Source organism: Micromys minutus (assembly GCF_963924665.1).
Source record: "Micromys minutus genome assembly, chromosome: 1".
Taxonomy (NCBI): domain Eukaryota; kingdom Metazoa; phylum Chordata; class Mammalia; order Rodentia; family Muridae; genus Micromys; species Micromys minutus.
In genome coordinates this window covers 231,399,765-231,413,600 of record NC_137969.1, presented here as the reverse complement: position 1 = coordinate 231,413,600, position 13,836 = coordinate 231,399,765, and positions in this window count along the sequence as shown.

Sequence of the window (13,836 nt, the reverse complement as noted above, 5' to 3'; positions counted from 1 at the left end):
TGTAGAAAACTCTGGCATAATTCTGGTTTGTCTGCCTTTACATGTTATTTTACTACTTTTAGTATTCTTTTTTGTTTGTTTGTTTTGAGCATTTGTTGTTTTGACTATTATGTGTTGGGAAGAATTTCTTTTCTGGTCCATTCTATTTGGGGTTCTGTAGGCTTCCTGTATGTTCATGGTCATTTTTTAAATTTATTTATTTATTTATTTATTTATTTATTTATTTATTTATTTTGGTTAAGGAAGTTTTCTTCTATGATTTTGTGGAAGATATTTACTGGGTCTTTCAGTTGAGACTCTTTGCTCTCTTCTACACTTACTATCCTTAGGTTTGGTATTCTTATTGTGTCCTGAATTTCTTGGACATTTTCTCTTAGAATCTTTTTAATTTTTGCATTTTCTCTGACTGTTGTGTCAATGATTTCTATGTTATCTTCTACTCCTTATATTCTCTCCTCCATCTCTTGTATTCTGTTGGTGATGCTTCCATCTATGACTCCCAATGTCTTACAGAACTTACAGAGGGGCAGACAGGAACCAACCTCACCCCTGCCCCATCTCCACACTCACAGGCAGGGATCCAATCTAGAAACTCTTTTACTGGCCCAATCAGAGGTAGGCTAGAATCTCTCATCAGATAAGACAAGACTAAGGTAACAACTCTGCATACCCAGGGAGTGAACCAAAAGGTTTTTGCTAGTTTGCTTGTTTTATATATTTTTGGATGTGTAATTTATAAAACATGATCAAATCCTATATGGCTGCCTTTTGACTTTGTTCATTGTTTCCTGTGCTGGGCAGAAGCTCTTTAGTTTCACGTAATCCCATTTGTTTTCTGTTTTCAAGGCTGTGGTTGGTTTGCTTGGAGACAGGGTTTTATGTAGTCATGGCTGACTTTGGACACTCTATGTAGCAATGGATGATCCTGAACTTCTAATACCCCTGACATTTCTGTTCCTCAAGTGCTGGTAATTCAGGTGCATGGCATCCTATCAGTTTATGTTGGAGAATGCCAGCCTTATGGATGCTAAGCAAGTGCACCACAACCACAACTAAGTTACATCCTGTCTCTGAAGATTTTATCAAAAGTAAAAAATCAGTACTACATAAGCAACATCACTGGGCTATTCCTCATGTTCTCTTTCCTGATTTTCTTTTATGGTTTCAGTGACTTTGTTAGGACTACTATTGCTGTGATGAAACAACACAATCATAATCAAGCTGGGGAGGAAAGGGTTGATTTGGCTTACACTTCCACATCACTGTTCATTAATGAAGGAAGACAGGGAAAGAACTCACACAGAGCAGAAACCTGGAGGCAGGAGCTGATGAAGGGTCCATGGAGGCTGCTGCTTACTGGTTTGCTCTTCATGGGTTGTTCAGCTTGCTTTCCTACAAAACCCAGGATTACGAACCCATGAGGTATACCCCAAAAAGGCCTGGAGCCTCCCACTTTATTTGTTTGTGTATACACACACACACACACACACACACACACACAGTAATGGTTTGCATATGCTTGGCCCAGGGAGTAGCACTATTATAAGGTATGGTCTTGTTGGAGGAAGTGTTTCACTCTTGGGGATGCTCAGTTTGTTCCTGGCTTCCTTTGGATGAAGATGTAGAACTCTCATCTCCTCCTGCACCTACCTGCCTGGATGCTGCCATGCTCTTGCCTTGACGATAATGGACTGAGCCTCTGAACCTGTAAGCCAGCCCCAATTTATAGGACTTGCCTTGGTCATGGTGTCTGTTCACAGCAATAAAACCCTAACTAAGATGTGTGTGGGTGTGGTGTGTGTGTACACCATAGCTGTCTTCAGACACACCAGAAGAGGGCATCAGATCCCATTACAGATGGTTGTGAGCCACCATGTGGTTGCTGGAAATTGAACTCAGGACCTCTGGAAGAGTAGTCAGTGCTCTTAACCACTGAGCCATCTCTCCAGCCCCCACCCCATACCACTTTTTTAAGAAAATGCCTAAAGGTTAGCTTAAAGCCAGATCTTTTGGGGGCATGTTCTCAATTGAAGTTCCTTCCCCTTTGATAACTACAGCTTGTATTGAACAGACATAAAATTTGTCAGCATATTCCACTATTATATTTAAGTCCTTCTAAGAGAATATTTTTAACTACATGTATGTGTATGTGAGGGTGGGGATGCCCTCGTGACTGCAGTGCAGTAACCACCAGATGTGTGTGCTGGTAATGGAACCCATTCTTCCCGAAAAACATTTAAGTTCTCTTAACAGATGAATCACCTCTGCAGCACTACATTTAAATATTTTTTTACATTTAAATCTTTGAAGTTATCTGAGTGTTTTCTATAAGGAACAATAGAACAAGCTCATTTCATTACTGTGAATATGGATACCCAGTTTTCTAAGTACCATTTATTAAAGAGAATATCTTCCTCAACTCCGTCAGAGGTCAGTTTGTTGCAGATACATCGCTTCTAATTTTCTGCTGTGCCATAATCTAGTTTTGGTATTAGAATAATGTTGGCCTCGGGATGAGTTTAGAAATATTGCTCCCTCTTTCAGATCTAAAATGATGTTGCTGTGTCCATTAGTGTTTTCCTTTCAGGGCTCAGTAAACTGCTGTAGAGGAGGCAGAAAGATGTAAGAGCCAAAGGGGATGGAAGACACTAAGAAAACCATAGAATTGAAGCTCACATGAACTCACAGGGACTGTGGTAGCATGCCTGGAGACTGCACAGGTATAAGCCAGATACGGGTCCTAGCTGAGAGCAAGTACACACTAGGCCCCACCCCTAATCCAGACACTATTTCCAATAACTGCTCACAACGGAAAAGTTAGTTTTCTCCAAGGGAGTCTCACTTTGTACACAAACTACTCTTAAGGGAAGGCCCTATACCCAGAAGGGATGCCCAACAAAGATGTACTCAATAGTGTTCCTGGAGAGCTTTTGTTGTTATTGTTAATTTGTTTTGTCTAATTCTTGTTGGTTGGTTTGTTACTAAGTCTCCCTCACATCTTAAAGAGATGGAGATGAGCTTTCTGACTGGTCTTTGCTGTTATGTTTTCACTGGAGGCACCAGGACTTCATTAATTGTCATATTTGTCCATGTCAACTGCTTTCATGCATTATTTTTGTGTTTCGAACTAGAACTAAATAATAAAACCTATGGCCTCTTCAATTTTTCATTCATTTTATAAACTGAAAAAAAAGGCAATTTTTAAGAGTTATTTATATGAGTATACTGTAGCTATCTTCAGACACACCAAGAGAGGTCATCGAAACCCATTATGAATGATTATCAGCCACCATATGGTTGCCTGGAATTAAATCAGGACCTCTGGAAGAACAGTCAGTGCTTTCAACTGCTGGGCTGTTTCTCCAGCCCTAAAGTTGTTTTTATTATATATGCTTTGAGCATGTCAGTTCAAACTTGAGCAGTGCATATTTGTGAGTGTTCTTAAAATTCTATTCAAATGATATCTGATTCTATTAAGTGTTTTATAAAATCATAGATGCTATCATTCCTCGGAATGATAAGATGAAATTTTTATTAAGCTACAGAATTCAATATTATATGGAAGACACTTTGATAAGGAATTCTTCCCAAAATAGATTTCAAAGGACAAATTATTTAAATTTTTATTTATTAAAATTTTAATGTTTATTAACATAGAAATATAATGCTTATTAAAATACTTCTTAAAATATCTTATACACCTTAAAATATCTCAATATATTAAAATATATGTGATATTTTTTTAAATCTTCATTAAACTAATTGCTATATCCTTTATATGTAATTCTGACAAGCGTTCACTCATTCCAAACCCAGACAGTCCTCTGATACATATGTTAGGCCTCTTGAAACTAAATCTATCTACTCCTTCCTCTGCTTCATGTATTCATGCTGAAGTTCTTGGAGAAACTGCTTTCAGGGGTTTTTTTCCCAACGACCATAGCATTTTAATTCTTCAGAGAACTTGTCCAAACCAAGAGGATCATCTTCAAGCTGAACTGGTTCTTCTACGCCTCTGCCTCCAGTCTGAACCAGAAAATGCCTCATCAGCAAACAAATCTAGGAGAAAAAGAGAAGAGGTACAAACAGAACCAAACATCAACTGTCTGCATTGGTATTTGTTCATTTTTATCCTGGTTTCGAGGTCATCTCCAGCAGCCGGGGAAACCGGTAGAGATCTTAGTGTGTGTCTGTCTAAAACTCCCCTAGTCAACCAACTGCTGAGCTTCCAACTCAGTGACACCCTTTCTCAAAAGTACAAATAGGGATTGAGCAAGGACACTTAGTGTCACCCACTGACCTCTACATAAACATGTAATGGGTATGTTCATCCACATATCTACATCAAAATACATACACACCTATACCACACCACACAGAATTTTTAACAAATGAAAAGAAAAGAGAACCATGTTTAGGTTTTAGTTGGAGCTTGCTGCCCAGTCAGCCTAGCTTAAAGCAAGTTGTGAGCTTAAAGCAAAGAGCCTTTCTTTCAAGAACTAAGGTGACTGGCTGCTGGCCAGCTTTAATAGTGTCACAACAGCCACTGGGAATGGAATGATGGAATTCGTGGTTTATCCAAGTGCTGGACTCTGCACACCACAATCCCAACCGGTCTGGCATGATGAGCCCACTGGTGCAGTTGGGAAAGTTTGGGTCAGATCCCTAGCTATTCCGATACATTTCCTATGTTGAGAATCAGCTACACTGGGGCTAACTCCAGGGCTTTTGTAGTCATCTATATTTCCATCTGAAATATTTGGAATTTCTGCCTTTACCCATCAACATGAGTCATGGAGTAGGTCTCCAAGCCTATAAGTAACAGGAACTAGGACATGTACCTCATATTTTGCAGATCCTCGCTATTCTGGAAGCTCTAGCAGCTGAGATACATAGGATTTTTGTTTGTCTGTTTGTTTGTTTTTTGAGTCTCTATGTATTTGGGTCTCTCTATGCAACCTGGCTGTCCTGAAACTCACTGTTAGACCAGACTGGCCTCAAACCTACAGAGCCCCCTGCCTCTGCCTCAGGAGTCCCAGCAGGCCCTGCAACGCAAAGGTTTCATTTTTAGGGCTTATAATTTTAGGATCTTGCTATTCAGTCCAGAGTGGCCTTCAATCTGTTATCCTCCTGCTTCGTTTCATGTGTGCAGGAGTCACAAGCATGCAACGCCACTCCTGACAACACCGTGAACAGCAATGCTACACAGCAGAATAGCCAGAAATAACTAAAGCAGTGAATCCAGCTAACCACCTCCTTACCCATGAACACTCACTGCTGTCCTTTCTCATGTGAGCAGAGGTTGGTTCAATTATTTCTGGAAATATCTCTAACCTAGAAGTTTGACCTTCATGAAGAATTACATCTTCAACCAATAGAGTATCTCCTCCCTCTCCCTCTCCCTCTCCCTCTCTCTCCCTCCCTCCCTCCTTCCCTCTCTCTTTCTTTCTCTCTCTCTCTCTCTCTCTCTCTCTCTCTCTCTCTCTCTCTCTCTCTCTCATCTATGTGTTTCTGACAGCTATAATATACTAGAGAGATTTACATGGTAGTCAAGTGCCTGGTATAGCAACATTTCTTTATTTTTTTAAAGATTTATATATTTCTTATGTATGAGTACACTATAGCTGTTTTCAGACACACCATAAGAAGGCATCAGATGCCCATTACAAATGGTTGTGAGCCTCCATGTGGTTGCTGGAAATTTATCCCAGGACCTCTGGAAGAGCAGTCATTTCTCTTAACCACTGAGCCATCTCTCTAGCCTATTGTAATTTAAAATGGCCCATGGAGCTGTCTCTCCACTTCTTTGGGGGGTATACCAGAAAGTGCTGAATGTGTGCATTTTCACTGAGCTCTGCCCTCTGCAGTTGTAATTTCTTATTGGGAATGTTAAACTAACTTAGGAGCTAAGGCTTCAAGGAATGTCCCCAGGCTGCAACTCCTTTCTGAGCTATCTCCAAGGACAGTCTTAACAGACTTGTACCCCATACAGTGTGACAAGTAATCACCTTTCAGTTCTTCTACTTGGAAGTACAAGGAGCAATTTTCCACTCCTGCTGCTAGATTATAGTCTATGGAGGAGAGTTTATTATAGGTGCAGAAGGAGATGGTGGTTCAAGGAGTTTTATTAATTTTTGATTTCAGAGGCTCTGTTGGGTCTTTTAATATTTCTACTATCACCTGTTTCTCTCCAGAATTGAATGCTACTCCTTGCTGAGATTGTGTGTAACTAAAGAAAACAGATAAAAACTAAAGGTGTAATTAGTTTAAGCTTTTCGGTAGGTATTTATATTCTACTACAGTACAAAGTGAGCAGACTTTCTGTTCTTTGCATAAAGTTCTGATATAAAATCAGATTTTATACATTTAGGCAGGACACAAGGTACAGACCAGAAAAGCCAACAGAAACTGAATTACACACAAGATGTGCACATAAGTGCTTAGTGACATCTCTTCTTATCCTCTCTATATCCCACCTGGAAAGTGCACCTCAGCTTTGCAGGTCTAAAACTAGCACCTACTGTATATCTACATTATGGGGAAAAAATCACCAGGCTGTAAAGAGGGTGCCAGATTCCTAAATTGCAATCATAGATGGTTGTGAACTGCCATGTGGGTGCTGGGAACTGAACCAGGTCCTCTGCAAGAACAGCCAATGCTTTGAACCACTGTTCTCCAGCTCATGTTTGCTAGTTTTTATAAAGGACATTTAAAAACAAGTGAAAACTACCTGAAAGTTTGTAGTTTCCAAGCCTGGCCATTTGGAGACTTCATTTTCACTATTGATAAGATAAGCAAACAAGACACACTAGACCCCTGGAATTTTTCTTGTGTGCATTCATTTTTAATTCTACCGTTCCCCTCGTAGTCCAGAAGAAGACTCAGATGTTTGCTACTTGTAACCTTTAGTCAGCAATAACCAAGGACAGTTTCATAAAAGTAAGCAATCATCTGCTGGTTCTAGTTTCATTTCTGTTGCTGTTGTTCAAAAGCTCTAACAAAAAGAAAAAAATTAAAGCAGTGTGCATTTAGTAAACAGCAGCCCCACTGCTTGTCAATTTAATTTCTTTTTGGTAGGAGAAGAGTCACTGTACTCAGAGCATTTGGTAAGAACCCTCCCAAAGTCCCACAGCTGCCACTGGGAGCCCAATGGACTTGGGGACCCATCACACCCCAAAGCCCCCACCCACCAAATATCACTCCCCGTCTGCCTGGTCATTTTTGCTGGGACAGACAGCTAGCTAGTCTGATCCCCAGAAGAGGTTATATCCTGAGGCATACCATAAGAACCTCTGCACTTAGCATTTGATACCATATCCTGAGGCATCCTAGGAGATCTGCTACATCCAGGGCATCTGACAACACAACCAGAGACATCCCAGGAGATCCACTGCACTCAGGACACCACAGTTTGAAGGCATCCTAGGAGTGCCTCTGTACACAAGGAAACTGGACAACCAACACCACAGTCTGAGGACCATGCAGGGTCTCGATGGCATGCAAGGCAACTGACCCAAAAGACTGAAAGCCTCCCTGGAGTTCAGCTGCAAACAGTGAAACAGAAACCACAGTCCATAGGGCCCCCTGGAGAACAGCCTCGCACAGGACAACAGTTTGACTGCTCCTCTGAAGACCTAACAATCTGAAGCCCTCCAGGAGATTTACTGTAGCCAGGGCAACAAAGCAGCAGCTCTCTGCCCCTCTGAAGATCCTCAAGTTGGAAGGCCCACACAGGAGATCTGTTACAGCCAGGGCCACAGGCCTACCAAGAATGAATTGCAGGAAGCAGTCCAAGACTAAAAAGTGGAAGTAGAAACAATAAACACACACACACACACACAAATGGTGGCAAACCTGGAATTGGAAAAACCTAGGAAAGGGGTCAGGAATTATAGATATAAGTATCAACAGCAAATACAAGAAATAGAAGAGCATTTCCGGTATAGAATATATCATAGAAGATAGTGACACAACTGTCAAAGAAAATTCAAACATTAAAAAAAAAAAATCCTAACCCAAAACATACAGGAAATTCAGGACACAATGAAAAGACAAAATCTAAGAATAATTGGAATAGAGGAGAACAAAGATTCCAAGCTCAAAGGTCCTGAAAAAGTCTTCAACAAAATCATAGATGAAAACTTTCCCAGAATAAAGAAAGAGATGGCCATAAAGGTACAAGAAGCCTATAGAACACCAAACAAATGGGACCAGAAAAGAAAATACTCTTGTCGCGTAATAATCAAAACACTAAAAGCACAGAACAAAGAAAGAATATTAAAAGCTTCAAGGGAAAAGGGCCAAGTAACATACAAAGGTATTATTACATCAGATTTCTCAACAGAGACTATAAAAGCCAGAAATTCCTTGGACAGAGATCATGCAAACTCTAAGAGAACATAAATACCAGCCAAAGCTACTATACCCAACAAAACTCTCAATCAACATAAATGGAAAAATCAAAATATTCCAGGAAAAAACAAAAATTTAAACAGTATCTATCTACCAATTCAGCCCTGGAGAATCCTAGGAGAAAAACTCCAACACAAGGAAAATACCTACACCAAAGAAAAAACAAAATATTGAGCATCACGCAACAAAACCAAGGGGAGAAAACCACAAACACATAAAGTCACCTACGTGTAACAGAAATCAACAGTCATCTGTCTTTAATATCTCTCAATAGTAATGAACTCAACTCACATATAAAAGGACATGAGCTAACAGACTTGATACACAAACAAGTTCCAGCAATTTTGCTGCATCAAGAAACACACCTCAATGACAAAGACAGTAAAAGTTCTTCCAAGAAAATGGTTCCAAGAAACAAGCTGGAGTTGCCATCCTAATATCCAATAAAATAGACTTTCAACCAACAGTTATCAAGCATGACAAAAAACACTTCATATTCAAAGGGAAAATCAGCCAAGAGAAAGTCTCAATTCTGAACATCTATGCCCCAAATGCAAGGCACCCACATTCATAAAAGAAACTTTATTAAAGCTTAAAACACACATTGAACACCACATAATAATAGTGGGAAATTTCAACACCCCACTCTCACCAATTGACAGATCATTGAAACAGAAACTAAACAGAGACACAGTGAAACTCACAGAACTAATAGAACTTAGGAGCCAAATGAATTAAACAGATATCTACAGAACATTTCACTCTAAAACAAAAGAATACACTTTTTTCTCAGCACCTCATGGTACCTTCTCCAAAATCAATCATATAATTAGTCACAAAACAATGCTCAACCAATACAAGAAGATTGAAATAATCCTATGCACCCCATCAGATCTCCATGGCCTGAGGCTGGTTTTCAATAATAGCAAAAATAGAAAGCTCACATACATGTGGAAACTGAACAACTCTCTACTCAATGATAATTCAGTCAGGGAAGAAATAAAGAAAGAAATTAAAGACTTCCTGGAATTTAATGAAAATGTTGACACATCATACCAAAAGTTATGGGACACTATGAAAGTAGTGCTAAGAGGAAAATTCATAGAACTAAGTGCCCTGGTAAAGAAACTGGAGAGATCTTACACTAGCAACTTAACAGCACATCTGAGAGCTCTAGAACAAAAAAGAAAAAAGAAAAAAGAAAGAAAGAAAGAAAGAAACGAAAAGAAAAGGAAAAAAGAAAATTCACCCAAGAGGAGTAGAAGGCAGGAAATAGTCAAACTCAGGGCTGAAATCAACCAAATACAAACAAAAAAAACAATACAAAGAATCAACAAAACTAAAAGTTGGTTCTTTGAGAGAATCAACAAGATAGATAAACCCCTTGCCAAACTAATAAGCAGTATATAAATTCACAAAATCAGAAATGAAAAGAAAGACATAACAACAGAAACTAAAGAAATTCAAAAACTCATCAGATCCTAATACAAAACTGGAAAATCTAGATGAAATGGGTGGTTTTCTAGACAGATACCACATACCAAAGTTAAACCAAGAGCAGGTAAACTATCTAAACAGGCCCATATCCCATAAGGAAGGAAGAAGTCATTAAAAACCTCCCAACCAAAAAATACCCAGGGCCAGATGGAGTTAGTTCAGAATTCTACCAGAACTTCAAAGAACACCTGTTACCAATATTCCTCAAACTATTCCATAAAGTTTCATTCTATGAAACCACAATTACACTGATACATAAACTACACAAGGATCCAAGCAAAAAGGAGAACTTCAAAACAATCTCACTTATGAATATTGATGCAAAAATACTAAATAAAATTATTGCAAACTAAATCCAAGAACATATCAAAACTATCATTCAACATGATCAAATAGGCTTCATCCCAGGAATGCAAGAGTGGTTCAGTATACAAAAATCCATTAACGTAATCCACTATATAAACAAACTAAAAGAAAAAAATCACATGATCATTTCCTTAGATACAGAAAAAGCATTTAACAAAATACAACACCATTTCATGTTAAAAGTATAGGAGTGATCAGGAATTCAAGGCCTATGCCTAAACATAATAAAAGCAATTCACTGCAAACCAACAGCCAATATCAAATTAAATGGAGAGCTAATTGAATCAATCCCACTAAAATCAGGGAAAAAACAAGGATGCCCACTCTCTCAATATCTATTCAATATAGTACTTGAAGTGCTAGCTAGAACAATAGGACAACAAAAAGAGATCAAGGGATACAAACTGGTAAAGAAGAAATAAAGGTATCACTATTTGCAGATGATATGATAGTATACATAAGTGACCCCAAAAATTCTACCAGAGAACTTCTCCAGATGATAAACAACTTCAGCAAAATGACCAGATATAAAATTAACTCAAATCAGTAACCTTCCTTTATACAAATTATAAACAGGCTGAGAAAGAAATTAGGGAAAGAACTCCCTTCACAATAACCACAAATAATATAAAATATCTTTGGGTAACTCTAACAAAACAAGTAAAAGATCTGTATGACAATAACTTCAAGTCTCTCAAGAAAGAAACCAAAAAAGATCTCAGAAAGTGGAGAGATCTCCCATGCTCATGGATTGCCAGAATTAATAGTAAAAATGGCCATCCTACCAAAGGCAATCTACAGATTCAATGCAATCCCCATCAAAATCCAAAAACAATTCTTCAAAGACATGGAAAAAGCAATTCTCAAATTCACCTGGAAAGGCAAAAAATAAAAACAAAAAAACCAGAATAGCGAAAACAATTCTTAACAAGAAAAGAACAGCTGGGGGAATCACCATCCCTGACCGCAAGCTCTACTATAGAGCAATAGTGATAAAAACTGCATTGTATTGGTACAGAGACAAACAAGTTAATCAATGGAATAGAATGCAAAAGTATATGGAAAAATGTAAAAAAATGGAAAAAGAAAGCATCTTTAATAAGTGGTGTTGGTCTAACTGACTGTATGTAAAAAAAATGAAAATAGACCCATATTTTGTCACCTTACACAAAGCTCAAATCCAACTGGATCAAGGACCTCAACATAAAACCAGATACACTCAATATAATAGAATAGAAAGTGAGAAAGAGCCTTGAACTCATTGACACAGGGGAAATTTTCCTTAACAAAACTCCAATGGCTCACACTCTAAGATCAAGAATTGATAAATGGGACCTCATGAAACTAGAAAGCTTCTGTAAGGCAAAAGACAGCCAATAGAACAAATTGGCAACCTACAGACTGTGAAAAAAATCTTCACTAACCCCACATGATATAGAGGACTAATATTTAAAATATATAAAGAACTTAAGAAGCTAACCACCAAAAAAACCAAACAACTTAATCAAAAAAAAAAAAAAAAAAAAAAAAAAAAAAAAAAAAAAACTTAATCACAACAGAGGAACCTCAAATGCCTGAGAAGCAACTAAAGAAATGTTTAAAGTCCTTAGTTATCAGATAAGCAAGTCAAAACACCCTGAGATTCCACCTTATGCCAATCAGAATAGCTAAGATCAAAACCTCAAGTGATAACACATGTTGGCGAGGATACAGACTGGTACAACCACTCTGGAAATCAATTTGGAGGTTCCTCAGATATTTGAACATAGTACTACCTAAAGACCCAGCAAGAAAACTCTTGGGAATATACCCAAAAAATGCCCTACCATGCCACAGGGGCACGAGCTCCACTATGCTCATAGAGGTCTTATTTGTGATAGCCAGAAGCTGGAAACAACCCAGATGTCCCACAATAGAAAAATGGACACAGAAATTGGAGTTCCTTTACACAATGAAATACTACTCAACCATTAAGAATAAGGACATCCTGAGTTTTGCAGACAAATGGATTGATCTAGAAAATATCATCCTGAGTGAGGTAACAGACCCAAAAGGACACGGACTGTATGTACTCACTAATATGTGGATATTAGTTTTAAAAAAATTAAAAAAAACAAACCACATGTGGTCTACATATAAAGATAATCTTACCTCTTCTTTCCTAACATAGGAATCAAATCTCAGGTTTTCTTGCATATGTGCAATTGCATGTGTAATTTAAACTACACACGATATGTATGCATAGAGAGACATGAGAGCAGAAAGAGGATTATGGGAGCGGGAGGGTAGTGAGAGGAAGTGGAGAAGGGATGAGAGCAAAGAACAATCACTGCTAATTTCTTAGCTCCAGTTACCCATCAATTGTCCCAGTTGTCTCCATCTCCTCTTGACTATAAAGCCAGAGACACATGGCTGAAGCAGCCAAAGTTCTGCTGCTTGCTGGACTGGAACATGGCCCTTTGTTCTATGACGTTATCAGCACTACTGATCTCAACTACTAGACTACAACACGTGTGTTGACTCTAGACTTCAGTCAACTCTTCCAAGGCTTAGGCTATATCAAGGTTGTTATCAGCTGCTTCTGAACACAGAGAACTCAGGCTTTACCTGCCTGTGGATCATTGAGACCTCCACCTGCCAAAACCTGCAACACTGTCTAACACAAGATGCATTGCACATGTAGTTTTTGTTGTTCTGGGTTCCTCTGTTGAACTCTGCTTGTTCCAAGAACCAATGCTAATGATCCGATTAAAGTTCACTATGTATATGAAGCTATGTTAGTGGGGTTTGCTTATATTACATCCATCTTTCTTTTTTTAATTACGTTGAACTCAAGTCTTCCTGCTTGAGCAGTTAACACTGCACTGAGGAAGCTCCTGTTCAGCCCTGGTCAGCTCACTTTAAATTCCTCACAACTTCAAGTTTCCAGGGGGTAAACCTAAGATAGATGTTAGGTCTTTTTTTTTTTTTTTTTTTTTTTTTTTGTAAATTGCCAGGTGTGGGGGATTGGGGCTGAAACACAGACAACTTAGGTAACTTACCAAAATCCAGAACCAGGTAAGATAGGGAAGCTCATGAAATCCAGCACAAGTGAACCAAACCCACACCCACATAACTAAAGAAAAGCACTGCCTGTGCTAAGTCATTTAAACATAAATGTTATTTGGTTAAAGAGACCAGTTAAGAGCACTGACTACTCTCCCAGAGGACCTAGGTTTAATTCTAACACCTACATGGTGGCTAAGAAACATCTGCTACTTGAGTACCCAGGGGGTCCAATGGTCTCTTCTAACCTCCTTGAGCACCAGGCATCATGCATGTAGTTACAGACATACAGGCAGGCAAAACACCTTTATACATAAAATGAAATTATAAAATAAGTTTTGTTACATGTAGTGTGTGAGTGTGTGTGTGTGTGTGTGTGTGTGTGTCTGTGTGTGTGTGTGTGTGTGTGTAAAACTGCTACAACTGACCTGTGTGAAGGTCAGAGGACCACCTGAGAGAGTCTGTTTTCTCCATCTATCTATCTGAGACTGTACTCAGGTAGTCAAGCAGGGCACC